A 16,291-nucleotide genomic window follows, 5' to 3' on the forward strand; every position below is an offset into this window, starting at 1 on the left:
AAAGGCAGAGCAGCTGAGAAACACACACGGCGGGGGTCCCTGAGGGTAGAGTCAGGGACATTCAGCGCTGGAAGGGGACGCACGGCGTTGCGCAGAGGAAGCCTGGATAACTGGCGCTCTGGGGAGGACCAAGAGAGTCCCTAGGTCTGTACGCGTTGGTTAAAGCACGTCCCACTGTTCTCGGTCAGGAAAATGTCTTCACTACCTGCAGTAAGAGTCTGGGGCCCCCCCACCCCGAGTTCACGATCTTTATCAGCTTCAGCTCGCTAGAGTCCCTTGCGGTGAAAGGCAGCAGCTGGCTACGATGGCTCCCAGAAAATGCAGCTATAAATGGAAAAAATATTTTACAGTGATGGGTCATCGCACGATCTTTCTTCTCCCCCTGTCCTGGATCTTTCTACTTTTTCCCTCACTGATCCTCTGACTTGTTTTCCTGTTTAAAAAAGACTGTCAAGAAACATCACTACACCCACCTATCCGAGGTTCCTAGAGTGTTCAGATTCATAGACAGAAAGCAGAGTGGCGGCCACGGGCTGGGGGAGGAGAGATGGGGAGTTATGGTTTAAGGGGTCCGAGTTTCAGCTGAAAAAGATGAAAAAGTTCTGGAGGTAGATGGTGGTGACGTTTGCACAACAATGTGAATATTTTTAATGCCACTGAACCGTACACTTAAAAATGGTTAAAGCGGTAATTTTTATGTTACGTATGTTTTATTGCAACTTTAAAATTTTAATTAAAAAAAGAAACATCATAACAAGCAAAGTGAGCTCCACTGGTAGCTGTGATGGAGTAACTGGTACCACACAAGCCCTCCATCATCAACAACTCTAAAATTGGACGAAGTCCAGGAAGCGATGGTTTTCAGGCATTGAGCCCCTGGCAGTGCAAGCCTGTGTCCCTGAGACCCAGAGGAGGAAAACTCACAAGGTGAGCCCCTACCCTTTGCCACCCCCACCCTTTTTCCTGGGGACAGGTCTCCAAACACCTCACAGCAGCTGGAGCCCAGGCAGAGCCCGGAGGTCCGGCTGAGCAGACTCACACCTTGTGCGCCTTTGGGAAAGCAGAAGTGGCTGGAGGTGGTGGGGCAGGGTGCCAGAGAGGCACTCCTGGCCAAGACTCTCACCCTCTGTGCCTCAGTTTCCTCGTCTGTAAAATGAGCACAACAAGAGTACTCACTTCATAAGATCATTGTGAGTCTTAAATTAACAAGTGAAAATAGGCAAAAGCATCCCACTCTTTTTTTTTTTTTTGTGAGGACGATCAGCCCTGAGCTAACATCCATGCCAATCCTCCTCTTTTTGCCAAGGAAGACTGGTCCTGAGCTAAGATCTGTGCCCATCTTCCTCCACTTTATGTGGGACACCGCCACAGCATGGCCTGACAAGCGGCGTATTGGTGCATGCCCTTGACCCGAACCCGGGCCGCCAGCAGCGGAGCCCGCGCACTTAACCGCTACACCATGGGGCCGGCCCCTAGCGTCCAACTCTTTATATGGCACATGCTAACGGCCACACGTCTCCCCTTCACGTGTTCAGTGAAGATGTGCCGAGGGTAGTTATACTCAGGGTGTTTGGTGTCAGGGATTCGAAATGCATCTGCCATGACACCAGGAGCCAAGGAGGGCCCTGTCCTGCACTGCTTGTGGCAGTTTACGCAGCACCTCTGTTCTTTGGGTGTGCAATTTGCATCAAGAGCCTTAAAAATATTCATGCCCTTTGCCCCAGTAAATCTACTTTTGGGAATCTAGCCTGACTAACGTATTCCTAAATAGAAAAAGTTCTGTGATTTGGTTAGTCATTGATTCAGAAGTTTTTTAACACATGCGTGACATAGTTTGGAAAGGAGCTCTTTTGTAGTAAGGGTTCGTGGCCAGGCTGAAGGAGGTCTGTGTTGCAGGCTGAGGTTCATGTTTCAAGGTGGGCCCTAGAACAAAGATTTTCCAGCCTTCTCTGAGCAGAGCTGCTGGCCGGAAGAAGAGCTGGGATGTCCCCACCCCCTGGTGCATGTCTTTCACATGCCACCCTGAAGGAGCCTGGGAAGACGGGCTCTCTCACACAGGGGTTTTGCCTGAAGCATCCTCCTTGGCCCTGGCACAGCCAGGCTGGCAGCTGGAAAGTCAGGGCCGCCCAGTTGAGGATCATGCCAGGCAAAGCAGGTCTGAACCCGGCGCGGCTCCAAAGGCCCCTCCCCCTCACTCTCACGCCACCAACCACGCAGCTCCCAGGTCCCAGAGCGACCTGGGCTGAGCCGGGGCAGGAGGAAGGCAGTGGCTCCGGGGAAGCTGATTGGCTGCAGAGGAGTTGGCAACCCCGGAACCCGCCATCTGCTGGTGGAGGGCTCCAGGAAGCACATCGCGCCCGGAGAACTCTCCCAGTGAGGTGGGTGTCGCTGGGTACCGGGAGAAACTGACCAGGCTGCAGAAAGGGCACAGGCTCTGGGGTCCCGCAAACCTGAGCTGACTCCAAGGCTGTTGCTTCTTGATGTGTCACTTCTGAGAACTCGGCTCACTTCTCTGGGCTCCAAAAAAATAGCAATGGTGACAATGACAATACCTGCCCCTCTGATTGCTATAAAGATTACGTGACATGTAATTTACGAAGCGCCTGGCAGGGATTTTGAAACTTTTGAACATGGAAGTGAGGAAGCATTCATTCTTACTCTGGAAGCAGTAGAGTGTGTGGTTGAGATCGCTGACTCTGAAATCAGTTTGACCTGTGTTCGAATCCTGCATTACTAGCTGTTCAACCTTGGACTACTTACTTAACCTCTCTGGGCTTCAGTTTCCTCATCTGTAAACCGAAGTTGGTAACAACAGTGCCAGGTCATAAGGGCTGTTGTGAGCATTAAATGCAAAAATACATGAAAAAACAGCCTGCTCTACCATCATCATTATTGATAAATCAGAGAAGGCTTCTGGGAAGATATAACCTTGGAGAGGGCTTTGAGGGCTGAATACGAGTTTGAAGGACTCAGAATAGTGTTGGGCACATGACAAGCAGCTAAGAAGTATTTGTTTGTGGTTGCAAGACACAGCAGAGCAGGTTCTGCAGGACTTGGGGCTATGGGAAGGGACAGCCCCACCTTCTAGAGCTAGCCTGGTGTCCAGGAGACACTGGGTTTAGGTGTTGGTCAACGTTGTGTCTGAGTATTAGCGTTCTCCAGAGAAACAGAAGCAATAGGACATAGAGATATATAGAGAGAGATCTGTGGTTAAGGATTAGTTCACTTGACTACGAAGGCTGAGAAGTCCATGATCTGCCTCCTGCAAGCTGGAGGCCCAGGAAAGCCAGGGGTACAGTGCCAGTCCAAACCCGAAGGCCTGAGAACTGGGGGGCCAACCACGTTCGTCCCATTCCGAGTCTGAAGGCCCGAGAACCAGGAGCACTGAGGACTGATGGACAGGGTGGGCGGGAGAAGAGGGACGGCCCAGCTCATGGGGAGAGCCATCGACCCTCCCTCTGCCTTTGTGTTCCCTTTGGGGCCTCAAGGGTTTGGATGAGGTCCACCCACATCAGGGAGGGCCATCTTCTTGACTCAGTCTATCTATGCAAATGCTAATCTCTTCCAGAAACAGCTCACAGACACACCCAGAAATAATGTTTTGTTTTGTTTTGTTTTTGTTTTTTTGTGAGGAAGATAAGCCCTGAGCTAACACCCTTGCCAATCCTCCTCTTTTTGCTGAGGAAGACTGGCCCTGGGCTAACATCCATGCCGATCTTCCTCCACTTTATATGGGACGCCGCCACAGCATGGCCTGACAAGCGGTGCATCGGTGCGCGCCCGGGATCCGAACCCGGGCCGCCAGCAGCGGAGTGCGCGCACTTAACCACTACGCCACGGGGCCGCCCCCAGAAATAATGTTTTACCAGCCAGCCGGGCATCCGTTAGCCCAGTTAGGTGACACATCAAATTCGCCATCACAGAATTCCAGCTCTGCCTCTCACTGGCTGACAGAACTTTCTCTGCCTCAGTTTCCTCACAGGCAAGCAGGATACTGACGACACTTTCCTTAGATGTCAGGTGTCTTTGGAAAGCCCCGGTGAATGATGGGGGCTTTGTAAGTGGCAGTCACCATTATAAGGTCTTTGGGGATGTAGCAGCCTTGTCCCCCTCTCCTTGTAGCTGCTCGCCTCTCCTACTGCCACCCCCTCCTCCCCTGCCTGAGGACACAAAATCTGCCACCCATGTCCGTCCCCGTCATTTTATCTGGATGTCCCAGTCACCCCCAATGCTTGCATTAAGCTCAAGTTTCCCTCCCTCTAGAGTTGGGTTGGCACACTTTTTCTGTAAAGGTGCAGACAGTAAATATTTGAGGCTTTGTGAACCAAGAGGCCCACTTACGGATATTATGTGGGTACTCATGTAACAAGAGAAAAAATAAATTTTCACAAATGCTTTATTGTTTGTTGACAAATTCTAAAATAATAGTTGCGTAGAATTTTTTGTAACACAGGTCTACCAATGAACACAATGAAATTCTTTCTGGGAGGGGATAACATTTTGCTGAATTGGGTTCAGATGTAGAAACCATTCTTAACTTACTGGCTGAATTTGGCCTCTCTGGTGCCTCTCCAATTCTGAAGGTCTTGGACCATTTATCACAAACTCCTTCCCATGGTTTGTCATTATTTGCTGAATCTTTTTCCAAAAAAAGAACCGTCAGGACCGTTCATCCAAGCTCACCGCAGGGTTAGCTGTATCACCGTGGGCATGACTGTGCTCACCTGCAGGGTGTTTACTAAGCAACTACTAGGTTTTGGAAGTTGTGCGTAGACCTGCGGACACGGCTGTAGACAAGGCAAGCCCGAGCCCTCCCCCGTCTAGAAGCTTCCCATCTAGTGGAGGGTGACAGAAAAGTGAAAAGGCAACCACCACTTGACCCTCCTGAGCCTCAGTTTCCCCTACTATAAAATGGGCACAATAATCTGTGACCAATGTCCTCACCAGATGGTCGTGAGGCCTGAGAGAGAAGGGAACTGTGCTTTGCAAATTTTAAAGCATCATACTGATGCGAGCAGGGACCCTCCGCACGGATTATTTTTAGCTACCTTTTCTTGTCTAAAAGAAGAGATTGTGACAAGCAACCTTCAGGTCTCATTGTAGTTGGTAGGGAAGGCAGAGAGTTGGTAGGGAAAGAGATCAGTAAATAAGGAATCTGGGCAATTAGATTAATCTGGGTGCATCCACACGTGTTCGGGGGCACAGGGAGGAGTGTTCTGTTTGCCCCTCCAGCCCTCTGCGACTTCTCCCACATCACCTGGGGCCCTGAGTGGCTGCGATTCTCTCCCAGCATCAAAGAGCCGCTGGGGGGAGGCAAGTATTTGAATTAGCATCGTGAAACCACCCTTCCAAGTCCTCAAGGCCGGTTCTTCCCTCTCCATCTCCGCCCTCTCCGCCAAGTTGCCGGCTCATAATTGCTCCTCACAAGGGGGCTGCCAGCCTCCCTGCAGGCCCGTATCCCTGGCCAGGGATGTCATTTGTCCCACTAATGAGCCTCCGGTCAGAGGACCTGCTCCTTCTGCGGAGAGAGGCCCCATCTGGGGAGGAGGCCCCAGATGGTGAGACAAGGGGCCGGGAAGAGGTCTGGCTCGTGCTGAGGCTGGAACCTGGGAGTCCCCTCTCTGGGGGACTTTCAAGCAGGCTGCTGAATTTCATGCATCGCCCAAGGGCTTAGACCTAACTAACAAGATATTAGAGGCAAGGGAATGTCTGCATCGTCTAGTTCAACAGTTTTCAAACTATTTTAGCCGTGGAATCTTTTCTTCAGACGACATCCTGCAGGGAACATGAATACATAAGTCATAGAGGTGGCAAAGCATCGTGGTTACACGTCCACGCTCGATAGAGAAAGGAGAGTCTTTTCAACAAATGGCGCCGGAACAACTGGACATCCACAGCCCGACAAATGAACTTGACCTAAACCTCACACCTCATATAAAAATTAACTCAGAATGGATCACGGACTTAAAAGTAAAACACAAAACTATAGAACTTTTAAAAGAAACAGGAGAATGTCTTTGGGACCTAAGGCTAGGGTTCTTTGGATGTGATGCCAAAGCATGATCCACGAAAGAAGAAAGCTGATGAATCGGACTTCATCAAAATTAGAAAGTTTTGCTATATGAAAAACCCTGTCAAGAGGATGAAAAGACAAGCTAGAGACTGGGAGAAAATACTTGTGAACCACATACCTGACAAAGGACTCAGATCTAAAATATATAAAGAACTCTCAAAACTCAACAGAAAAAAGAAAAAATCCTGGGGCCGGCCCGGTGGTATATCGGGTAAGTTTGCATGATCTGCTTTGGTGGCCCAGGGTTCGTGGGTTCGGATCCCAGGTGCGGACATACACACCGCTCACAGAGCCATGCCGTGGTGGCATCTCACATACAAAATAGAGGAAGAGGGGCACAGATGTTAGCTCAGGGCCAATCTTTCTCACCAAAAAAAAAAAAAAAAATCCTATTAGAAAATGGGCAAAAGACACGAAGACATTTCACCAAAGAGGATTTACAGATGGCGAATAAGTACATAAAAAGATGTTCAACATGGATAGCCATTAGAGAAACGCAATTCAAGCCCTTATGAGACATCACTACATCCCTATTAGAAGAGATAAAATAAAAAAGAAGGTGAAAATACCCAGTGCTGGCGAGGATGTGGAGAAACTGGATGTCTCATACATGGCTGGTGGGAATGGAAAATGGTACAGCCACTCTGGAAAATAGTTTGGTAGTTTCTTTCAAAAACTAAATATACACTTACCTTAGGATCCAGCAATTACATTTCTGGGCATTTATCCCAGAGAAACAAAAACTCCCGTCCACACTAAAACCTATAGACAAATGTTCATAGCAACTTGACTTGTAATAGGCAAAAACTGGAAACAACCAAAATGTCCGTTATTTGGGTGAATGGTTAAACAAGCTGTGGTCCATGCAGACCATGGAATACAATTCAGTAATAAAAAGGAACCAACCACAGAGAGACAGCAGTTTGGATGGATCTCAAGGGATTACACTGTGAAAAAGTCAGCCTTAAGAGTGTGTGATTCCATTTATATAACATTCTCGAAATGACAAAATTACAGAGATGGAGGACAGATCTGTGGTTGCCAAGGGTTAGGGCTGGCAGGTAGGAGGGAGATGGGTGTGACGATAAAGGGCAGCAGCAGGGAGATCCTTGTGATGATGGCGCGGTTCTGTATCTTGACTGCTACGGTGGTTATGCAACTCTACGCAGGTGACATAAAAGGGCGCAGAACTGTACAACACTGTACCAGTGTCAATTTCTAAAGAAATAAAAGCCTAGGCTCAGAGATCACTCACGATCGGATTCAAATCCCAGCTCCACCCTTAACTTGCTGTGCGACCTTAGGTAGATTGCCTCACCTCTCTGTGCTTCGTTTCCCCCTCTGCAGCATGTAACTACCTCAGGAGTTTGTGAGGGTTAACTGAGATAACGCAGGCATGTTTGTAAAGTACCTGGTAGGTGGTAAGGACCCAAAGGATGTCTGTTATTATTTTAAAAAGCAGTAAGCTCTGATTGAAGTGGGGGTGGGGCACTGCGGCATAGGCACCTCCAAGGAAGCGTCACTGCAAGACCAGCAATGAGGTTCCGCTCCTCTTTGTACCTGCGGTGCAGTGAGGCCCTGGCAGTGCGAGGGGCTTGCCCAGGGTCATCGGCGCCCGAAGCCCTGGGAGACTCAGACCCTGGGTTCCTGGCTCCTAGCCCTGGGTGTTTTCTGCTCTGCTCCTCTGTTGCCCGCCTCCCCCGTCCGTGCAGTCAGAGACATTCGCTCCCACAGGTCCGTCCTGAGCACTCCCGGGTGAGGCCAACAAGATTCTGAGGATATGTGGACGAGAGTCTTAGCTGACGGAAGTCCTTCTTTCTCGAGGGTTCCCTCTGGGCCAGGCTCTGGGTTCGAGTCCTTGACTCCTCGTAACAATCCTAGGAAGGAAGCCATGTCATCACCCTGATTTTAGGCTTGAGATAACTGAGGTCCAGAGAGTGCAGTAAGTGGCCCAAGGTCACGGTGCTGGCAGGGTTGGCACTGTGGGCTGGCAGGTCTGTGGATCCAGGCACTGCCCTCTTAAGGTTGGTGATGATAGCAACCCAATAGAACTCACCACGTGCTGGGCACCATTCTAAGACTGCTCACTTAGGCCACACAGGATGAGGCTCCAAGGCAGATTCTATGGTCATCATTTCCACTCACAGAGGAGGGAAGTAAAGCACAGAGAGGTTATTTAACTTCTCTAAAATCACACAGCAAGTGGCAGAGCTGGGATTTGAACCCTGGCAGGCCAGTTCCAGAGTCTGTGCTCTCCATCTCCCACCCATGCTGTCTCTCACTCCATTCCACTCTTTGCAGCCTCCCTAGAAGGGCCCTGCCTGTGTTCTTGGGGTCACCTGTGCTCACCGCTGCCCTGTGAGTCATCTGGAAAACCCCTCTCTGTCAGACTGTTGCCCAGAGGTCCCTAGGACCCTATCTGGGACACAGAGCATTAGGTAATGGAGCGTGGGAGGAGAAGCCTTCTGTGTCCAGCCAAATTCCTTTCTTCCCTCCAAGGCGGGGGAGGGGAACCAGCTCAGGGCTCAGGCAATTTAACGAGGTTTGGTAATAACACGCACTGTTCTGAAAAATGAGCGCATGACAATAGTTATTTAAACTACCCAGAAGATAAAAAGCAATGAGTGGTTTCGTTGTCAGGGTGGCTCGTGGTGGAGCGGTGGAGAGTCGACGCACGGTCCTCCATTTGGCTCTGACTCAGTGACAGCTCACCTTCTCTGGGTCTTAGTTTGCTCATTCCTCAAAAGAGGGGACTGGATTCCAGCTAGAAAAGGATACTTTCCAGAGCAACCTAATGGACCCAGAAATGACTACACTTCACACACACACACTAGACATGACAGGCCGAGATCAGGTTCCCACCTGCAAGGCTCATCCTCTTTGGGTGCCAGCTTCCTGCTTCCTAAGCCCCATAATCACCCGGTGTCTGATGACACCTCACACACCTGGTCACACCTGCAAAGCCAAGTTGTCTGTGGATCGGGTCCAGACCTGCATGATTCAGTGTGAGCGTTTCAATAGGCTTGCTTTCTTGTCCCCTACTGACTTCCCTTCACGGTGGATTATTCTAGACAGAGTCCGTGGTCCATCACAGACGGAAGAACGTCAGAGCTGGGAGCGGGGTCAGAGAGCAGCGGTTCCTGGGCTCACAAGCCAAGGTTGTGGGTGAACCGTCTTCCCCCTTTTTTTTAAGATCTACATAACACCCGATTGAATGTCTGTCTTTAAATAAACACCTATTTTAAACTGAAATGAATCACTTTTAAAAGGAAATTCTATATCATTCATTATAGAAAGCACGGATTTAATTGCTAGTTATATACACATACACATATTTCTAATACGCACTGAAATGAATATGTAGCCAGCGGAATTATTTAAATGTTCATCTGTGTACCAGGCCCAGCCACCTTGAGGTGCACATCCATGGAGCACAGATCCAGCCCCTTCATTTTGCAGCATAGATGCCCGGGGGCCAGGAAGGTTGCCCACAGCCAAGCCTGACATATTCTGAGAAGAGGCCCAGGTCTCGGGGTTGAGGAGCAATGAGGTATGGCAAAAAGAGTGTGGGTTTCAGAATTATAGAGTCCCCATCATTACCTTGGAACTTACCAGCTGAGCAACCTCGAGCCTCAGAACCTCTCTGAGCCTCAGTTTCCTCATGCCTGTTAGGAAGATTAACTGCTGTAGTACACAAGCCACATCTCACAGGGCTGGCCCCTTAAGAGCACTTGGTCTATAGTCATTCTCTTTCTCTCTCTCCATTTTGCCCAAAGGAACAGAATGCATTCCCACCTCAGGGCCTATGCACGTGCTGTTCCTACTGACTGCTGAGCCAAGAGGGGCAGCTGAGGCTTATGGACCCCACGCCTCTGGGTCGGTTATGGTCGAGGGGCCCAATCTAAGGCCATGATATGGCAGGTGACATGCCCGGCCTGGGACAGTCCTGCACACAGCAGGTGCTCAGCCCACACTACAGACTTGCCAGCCCACGTGGTCCGCTCCCAGGAACAGCACGACCCTGGAGTAGAAGCTGGGCCCTGGCACGGTCCAGCTCCAGGCCCAGCATTAATCACTGTTGCCCACAGTGGAGACTGTATTTTGGGATGGTGCCTCTGCTTGAGACTCAAAGCCCACGGAACTATTCGCGCTATTGCTGTTGCTTCCAAAGGGGCCCCCTGTTTCCAGCTTCAGAACCCAGCCGAGACCCCTGCAGAGACAGCAAGATAAGGAATAAGAAGAAGGGGTCCAGGAAGAGGGAAGGGGTATTTAAGAAAATGAAGGGGGACACGGGGGAGGGGAGCAAGGAGAGGGCCACTGGGGGACAGTGGACTAAGTACAGGAATGGCGTAGGTGGAGCCCCCGAAGTCGGCGACAATTATTATTATATGCATTGTTATATCGCACGTTGAATCCTAGTGAACAATAAAACAGTAAGTCATTGTCAACTCACCAGCAGGTACTCGGTGAAGGTGTTCTAATGACTGCATGGCAGGGAAACTGAGGCACAAAGAGGTAGGCTCTGCCGGGCTCGGTGGACACCGAGGAGCCGAGTCTCACCAGAGAGGGCTGGAGAGGACGTGTAGGCGGCTGCTGTGTTGACCTGAAGCCCTGATGCCAAGGTTCTCTTACGTGGGAGCAGAACTTTACAGTTTAGGAAGCCCCTTCACAGCCCCTTTAAAGGGCCACTTGGGGGCGGGCAGGGCAGGGACTGTCAGCCCCACTTGAGAGCGAGGACCCCGAGAGGTCAGTGCGGGGGGATGGAGTGAGCTCCACCGAACACTCTCTCTGCGCCGGGGAGCGTGCTGCCTGCTGGACCCATAGTCTCGAAGCCTCTCCCCTTCCGCGGTGGCTGTTTCCGTCTCCATTTTACATACGTGGGCCGGGGTCCCGCAGGCTGCCCTTCCCCAGGTCCCATAGTTGGGTCTGTCTGACAAACAGGAAAGAATGGGGTGGGAGTCCGCTGCTTAGGTTGACATCCCGGCTTGTCCACGTCCACCCGAGAGACCTTGACCGAGTTACTCAACCTCTTGGTCTTCCAGGTTTCTTATCTGTGAAATGGGATAGTTGTGGGATGACTGTTATGGGATATTGTGTCCTCCCTTCCCCCCAAAATTCAAGAGTTGAAGTCTTAACCCCAAGAACTTCAGAATCTGACTGTATTCGGTGACAGGGTCGTTAAGGAGGTAATTAGTTAAAATGATGTCATTAGGGTGGGCCCTAATCCAAGGTGACTGGTGTCCTTATAAGGAGAGGAAATTAGGACACAGACATGGACAGAGGGAAGACCTTATGAAGACACAGAGAGAAGACGACCATCTACAAGCCAAGGAGAAAGGCCTCAGAGGAAACCAGCCCTGCCGACACCTTGATCTCAGGCTTCCAGGCTCCAGAATCAAGAGAAAATACATTTCTGTTGTCTGAGCCCCCCAGTTTGTGGTACTTTTTTTTTTTCTCTATTTTTTTTTTTTGTGAGGAAGATCAGCCCCGAGCTAACATCCATGCCAATCTCCTCTTTTTGCTGAGGAAGACTGGCCCTGAGCTAACATCCGTGCCAATCTTCCTCCACTTTATGTGGGATGCTGCCTCAGCATGGCCTGACAAGCGGTGCATCGGTACGCGCCTGGGATCCAAACCCAGGCCGCCAGCAGCGGAGCACACGTGCTTAATGTGGTACTTTGTCATGGTAGCCCCAGTAAACTAATACTGGACCAGCAACAGTATCCATGTTGTATGGATGTTGTAAAGATTAAATGGGCTTTTCTATGTAGAGCACATGGCCCAATGTTGGCACACAGTAAGTGCTCAATAATTGCTAGAGCTTCTTGGTTCAATTTAAGAACCCCTTTGCTTCATCTGACTGACTCAGTCCATTTAGTGGAGGTGAAAATCAGATGTCCAGGGATTTGGCACCATGGGGGCCCACACTGGTTTGGTTTGTTATTTTCCACTGGGCTGTTATAGTTTTGCATGACGTGACGTGACCTGAAATGCGATGGTTCCCAGCTACCAGTGCCACCTGGTACATTAAACAGGCTGGACTCTTTCCTGCCTTATCACTAACGTTCCAGACAAATGACAATTCTGCAGCTGAGCTCAAAGCCTTGGTTTTTCTTGTCCATTCAAACTCTGTCTCTTGACATCACCAGAAAGTCACCTGGCTGCTAGGCTGCATTACACAATGGATGCTGGGCGAACATCCATAAGGCCTGCCATTCGTTTGTCCTTCTGTCTCTTTCTCTAGTCTCCAAACCATATATCCATACTGCCACTGCCAGGGAAAAATGGAATCTCTGCAGTACACAGCTTTTATCTGCATGCTTGGCTGAGGGATAGTCTTAAAAAATGACTGGAGAGCTATTGATTAGAAACCAAGTCGACAAACTGTGGGTCTACCCCAGGCCAGGAACGCAACAGGAATGCAAACACTCGTGCAGAATCAGGAGGGACTGGTGGTTCCAGATGATGCAGACTTTGATGAAATTGATTTCGATCCTGTTTTTCCTGGGTATGAAAAATTAGATTTAACTCCTAAAGTGAGCCTGTTTTCATTTCAGATTTCTCCTGGACTCTCGTATTCAAGCAGGAGTAGTGGGACCAGTGAGGGGCAAAATTGTGGAGGTGACTGGGGCTGCAGAAGTCCCTCAAGCCCTTGGGAAGAGAAGCGGTGCATCGGCTCCAGGTACTGGGAGGAGCAGAGGCTCAGTAATATTGTTGAATTTTCTTTTTTTTGTGAGGAAGATCGGCCCTGAGCTAACATCTGCCGATCCTCCTCTTTTTTGCTGAGGAAGACTGGCCGTGGGCTAACATCCATGCCCATCTTCCTCCACTTTATATGGGACACCACCACAGCATGGCTTGCCAAGCCGTGCATTGGTGCGCGCCCGGGATCCGAACCGGTGAACCCCGGGCCGCCGCAGCGCACGCACTTAACCGCTTGCACCACCGGACTGGCCCCTGAGTTTTCTTAAAGCTTAGTCTTTAGTAGGCCAGCAAAGGAGTCTTGGTGGCTGGCACCCTATACCTCCTCCTCCCGGAACTGCACTATGAATAGCTTCCCGAGGGCACAGACAGCGACGCTTTCCTTGAAAAAAGCAGTATGACTTCAAGTAGCACTTCTCATACTTTAAGATACATAAAAATCACCTCGGGGTCTTGTTATAAATGCAGATTTAGATTCAGTACGTCTGGGGCCCAGCCTGAGATTCTGTGTTTCTAACAAACAGCTGAGTGATGCAGCTGCTGCCGGTCCAGGGGCCACACCATGGGTTTCCTGGAATGAACTGTATTCTTCCCGGCTCTCCTATGAGCCAGCTGTGTGGCCTTAGGTGGTCTCAGAGCCTCTCTGGGCTTCAGTTCTTCATCTGGATATTATATAGGTCAACAAACATATATTGATAGCTTACTACATGCCAGCCCACCCTGGGTGCTTGCTATAAAAACAAAGATGAATAAACCACAAGCCCAGCCCAGGAGGGGCTTACAGACTGGGAGGCTTAAAGATCCAATGATAATATTTAAGGATCTTTTGGATTCTAAAATTTCATGGCTCATCTGGCAGAAGCAGGGTTAAAAGATCTTCCTCTCCCAGAAAACATCTTTCCAAACACCATGACAAGGATCCCCTCAAACTACTCTTCTCAGAATCAGGGAATATTCAATCCAGAAGTAACCCCAAGAGAAATTTAGCCCAAACTCTATCTTGCCATTTAACAGATAGGGGAAACGAGGGATTACAGGCAGCAAGTGTCAGGTCCAGAGCAAATTACTGGCTTTCCAGCTATGCTTTCGAAGGTAATACTGTCCAATAGAAATAAAAGGCAAACCACAAAATTTTAACATATTATTTTATTTATTTATTTTTTTATCAGGAAGATCAGCCCTGAGCTAACATCCATGCTAATCCTCCTCTTTTTTGCTGAGGAAGACTGGCCCTGAGCTAACATCCGTGCCCATCTTCCTCCACGTTATGTGGGACGCGCCACAGCATGGCCTGACAAGCGGTACGTCGGTGCACACCTGGGATCCAAACCCGGGCTGCCAGCAGCAGAGCGCACGCACTCAACCACTACACCACGGGGCCGGCCCCTTAAACATGTTATTTTAAATTTTGTGGTAGCCACATTGAGAAGATTAAAAAGAAACAGGTGATATTCATTTTAATCCTACATTTACCTAATGTCAAAAATATTTTCATTTCAACCTGTGATCAATATAATAAAATTACCAATGAGATATTTCATATTCCTTTTTATTGTACTAAAATTTTGAAATCCATTATAAGTACACTTACAGTGCATCTCAATTTGCACTAGAAAATCCACATTTCTTTCTTTTTTTCTTTTTGTGAGGAAGATCAGCCCTGAGCTAACATCCTTGCCAATCCTCCTCTTTTTGCTGAGGAACACTGGCCCTGGGCTAACATCTATTGCCAATCCTCCTCCTTTTCTTTTTCCCCCCAAAGCCCCAGTAGATAGTTGTATGTCATCGCTGCACATCCTTCTAGTTGCTGTATGTGGGACGCGGCCTCAGCATGGCCAGACAAGCGGTGCATCGGTGCGCACCCGGGATCTGAACCCCGGCCGCCAGTAGCGGAGCTCGCGCACTTAACCGCTAAGCCACGGGGCCAGCCCCCCAAAAAACCCACATTTTTAATGCTCAGTAGCCACACGTGGCCAGGGGCTACCATGTTGGACAGTGAAGATCTAAGTTGTACTATCCTATCCTAACCCAATCGCACAAACACAGGCCACTAGGGCCAATTTTCCATTGGTCAGTAGCATCATGCCCATGATCAGTGATCATTTCTTACAGACCCTTGACCAGAAAACTAATCTTCCAACTGGAGGTGGAGCTTTCTGTGGCCAAGTTAAATAGCACTCCATTTCTGGGAGGAACCTTAAATGCAGCCTCATCTAACTTGACATATGACTTTACTGAACACCAGAAGAGGCCACATAGCCTGCTGTGGGTCCCAGTGACGGCAGACTGGCGGTGAATCCACATTTCCACAGTTCTGTGTGGGAAGTGCTTACAACACAGTGCATCCCTAGGTAACGTTGGTTACATAAGCAGCAGCATGACACGCCTAACTGATGAATGTCTGTATCACACCCATTTCAGCCAAGGAAGCCACCCTGGCTTTCCCTGGGAGAACAGTGGTGCGGAAGTGAGGCGTGCAGATGCAAAAACTACTTTTGCCATCTGACGAGTAGGGCCAGTTCTCGGCTGTTATACCCAAAATCCTTTCTACTGCAGCACAACCTCAAGAAAAACCAGTTTCAGGAGGCCCACACCTAGGATCACATGATGCAATCTGATATTAGCGTCTTGTTGCATCAGGGTTTCTGACGCATGTGCCCTTTGTGCTGGCAAAAAGCTTTCTAATGAGGAAGGAGAAAAAAAGAGAAAGACCACCTGGCTGAAATCTAAAGGTACTGTCAGTACCGTTCCTAACTGGCCACACAGGGCGTTTGGAGGATCAACAGCGAACCAAGCACCGTGGCTTGACAAGCATCAGCGTGCCTTTTCTTGAAGGGGACTTGATGGCATATTTAGGCAAAATTCTTTTCTGGTTGGTTCTACTTATGTTTTATATCAAAGCATCCAGGTTTAATCTCCTAAATCTTTTTTAATGTAGGTCTATTAAGAAGTTTTCAAAGGGTGTTTCTATCCCTGTCTTGACCTTTCTGAAGCCCTCTGAAATGTACTAGTTGATTTCTCATTCCCCAAGTTCTTTCGCATAAGCACTCCTGTTACCTGGACACACAGACTTTTTTTTTTTTTTTGCGGAAGATTGGCCCTGAGCTAACATCTGTTGCCAATCATCATCCTTTTTTCATTTTTTTCTCCCCAAAACCCCAGTACTTAGTTGTATGTCATAGTTGTACGTCCTTCTAGTTGCTCTATGTCGGATGCCGCCTCAGCATGGCTTGATGAGCGGTGCATAGGTCTGTGCCCAGGATCTGAACCGGCGAACCCTGGGCCACCGAAGCGGAGCGTGCGACCTGAACTGCTACGCCACCACGCCGGCTCCCACACAGACTTTTGACTTTGATCTAATACCTTAGATTTGGGCCTCTTGGTTTCTCTGTCTGCCTTTAGACATTTGTTGCCTCCTCAATCCTGCTTCTTGCTTTAACAATTAAGGGAAGACTTAATTGCAAAAATCCTAGAAATCCATCCATCTTCAGGAAGTTGCCTAAAGAAGCAACTTCA

The sequence above is a fragment of the Ceratotherium simum genome, chromosome 22, assembly GCF_057802395.1.
Source record: "Ceratotherium simum simum isolate JZ-2026a chromosome 22, ASM5780239v1, whole genome shotgun sequence".
NCBI classification, from domain to species: Eukaryota; Metazoa; Chordata; class Mammalia; order Perissodactyla; family Rhinocerotidae; genus Ceratotherium; species Ceratotherium simum.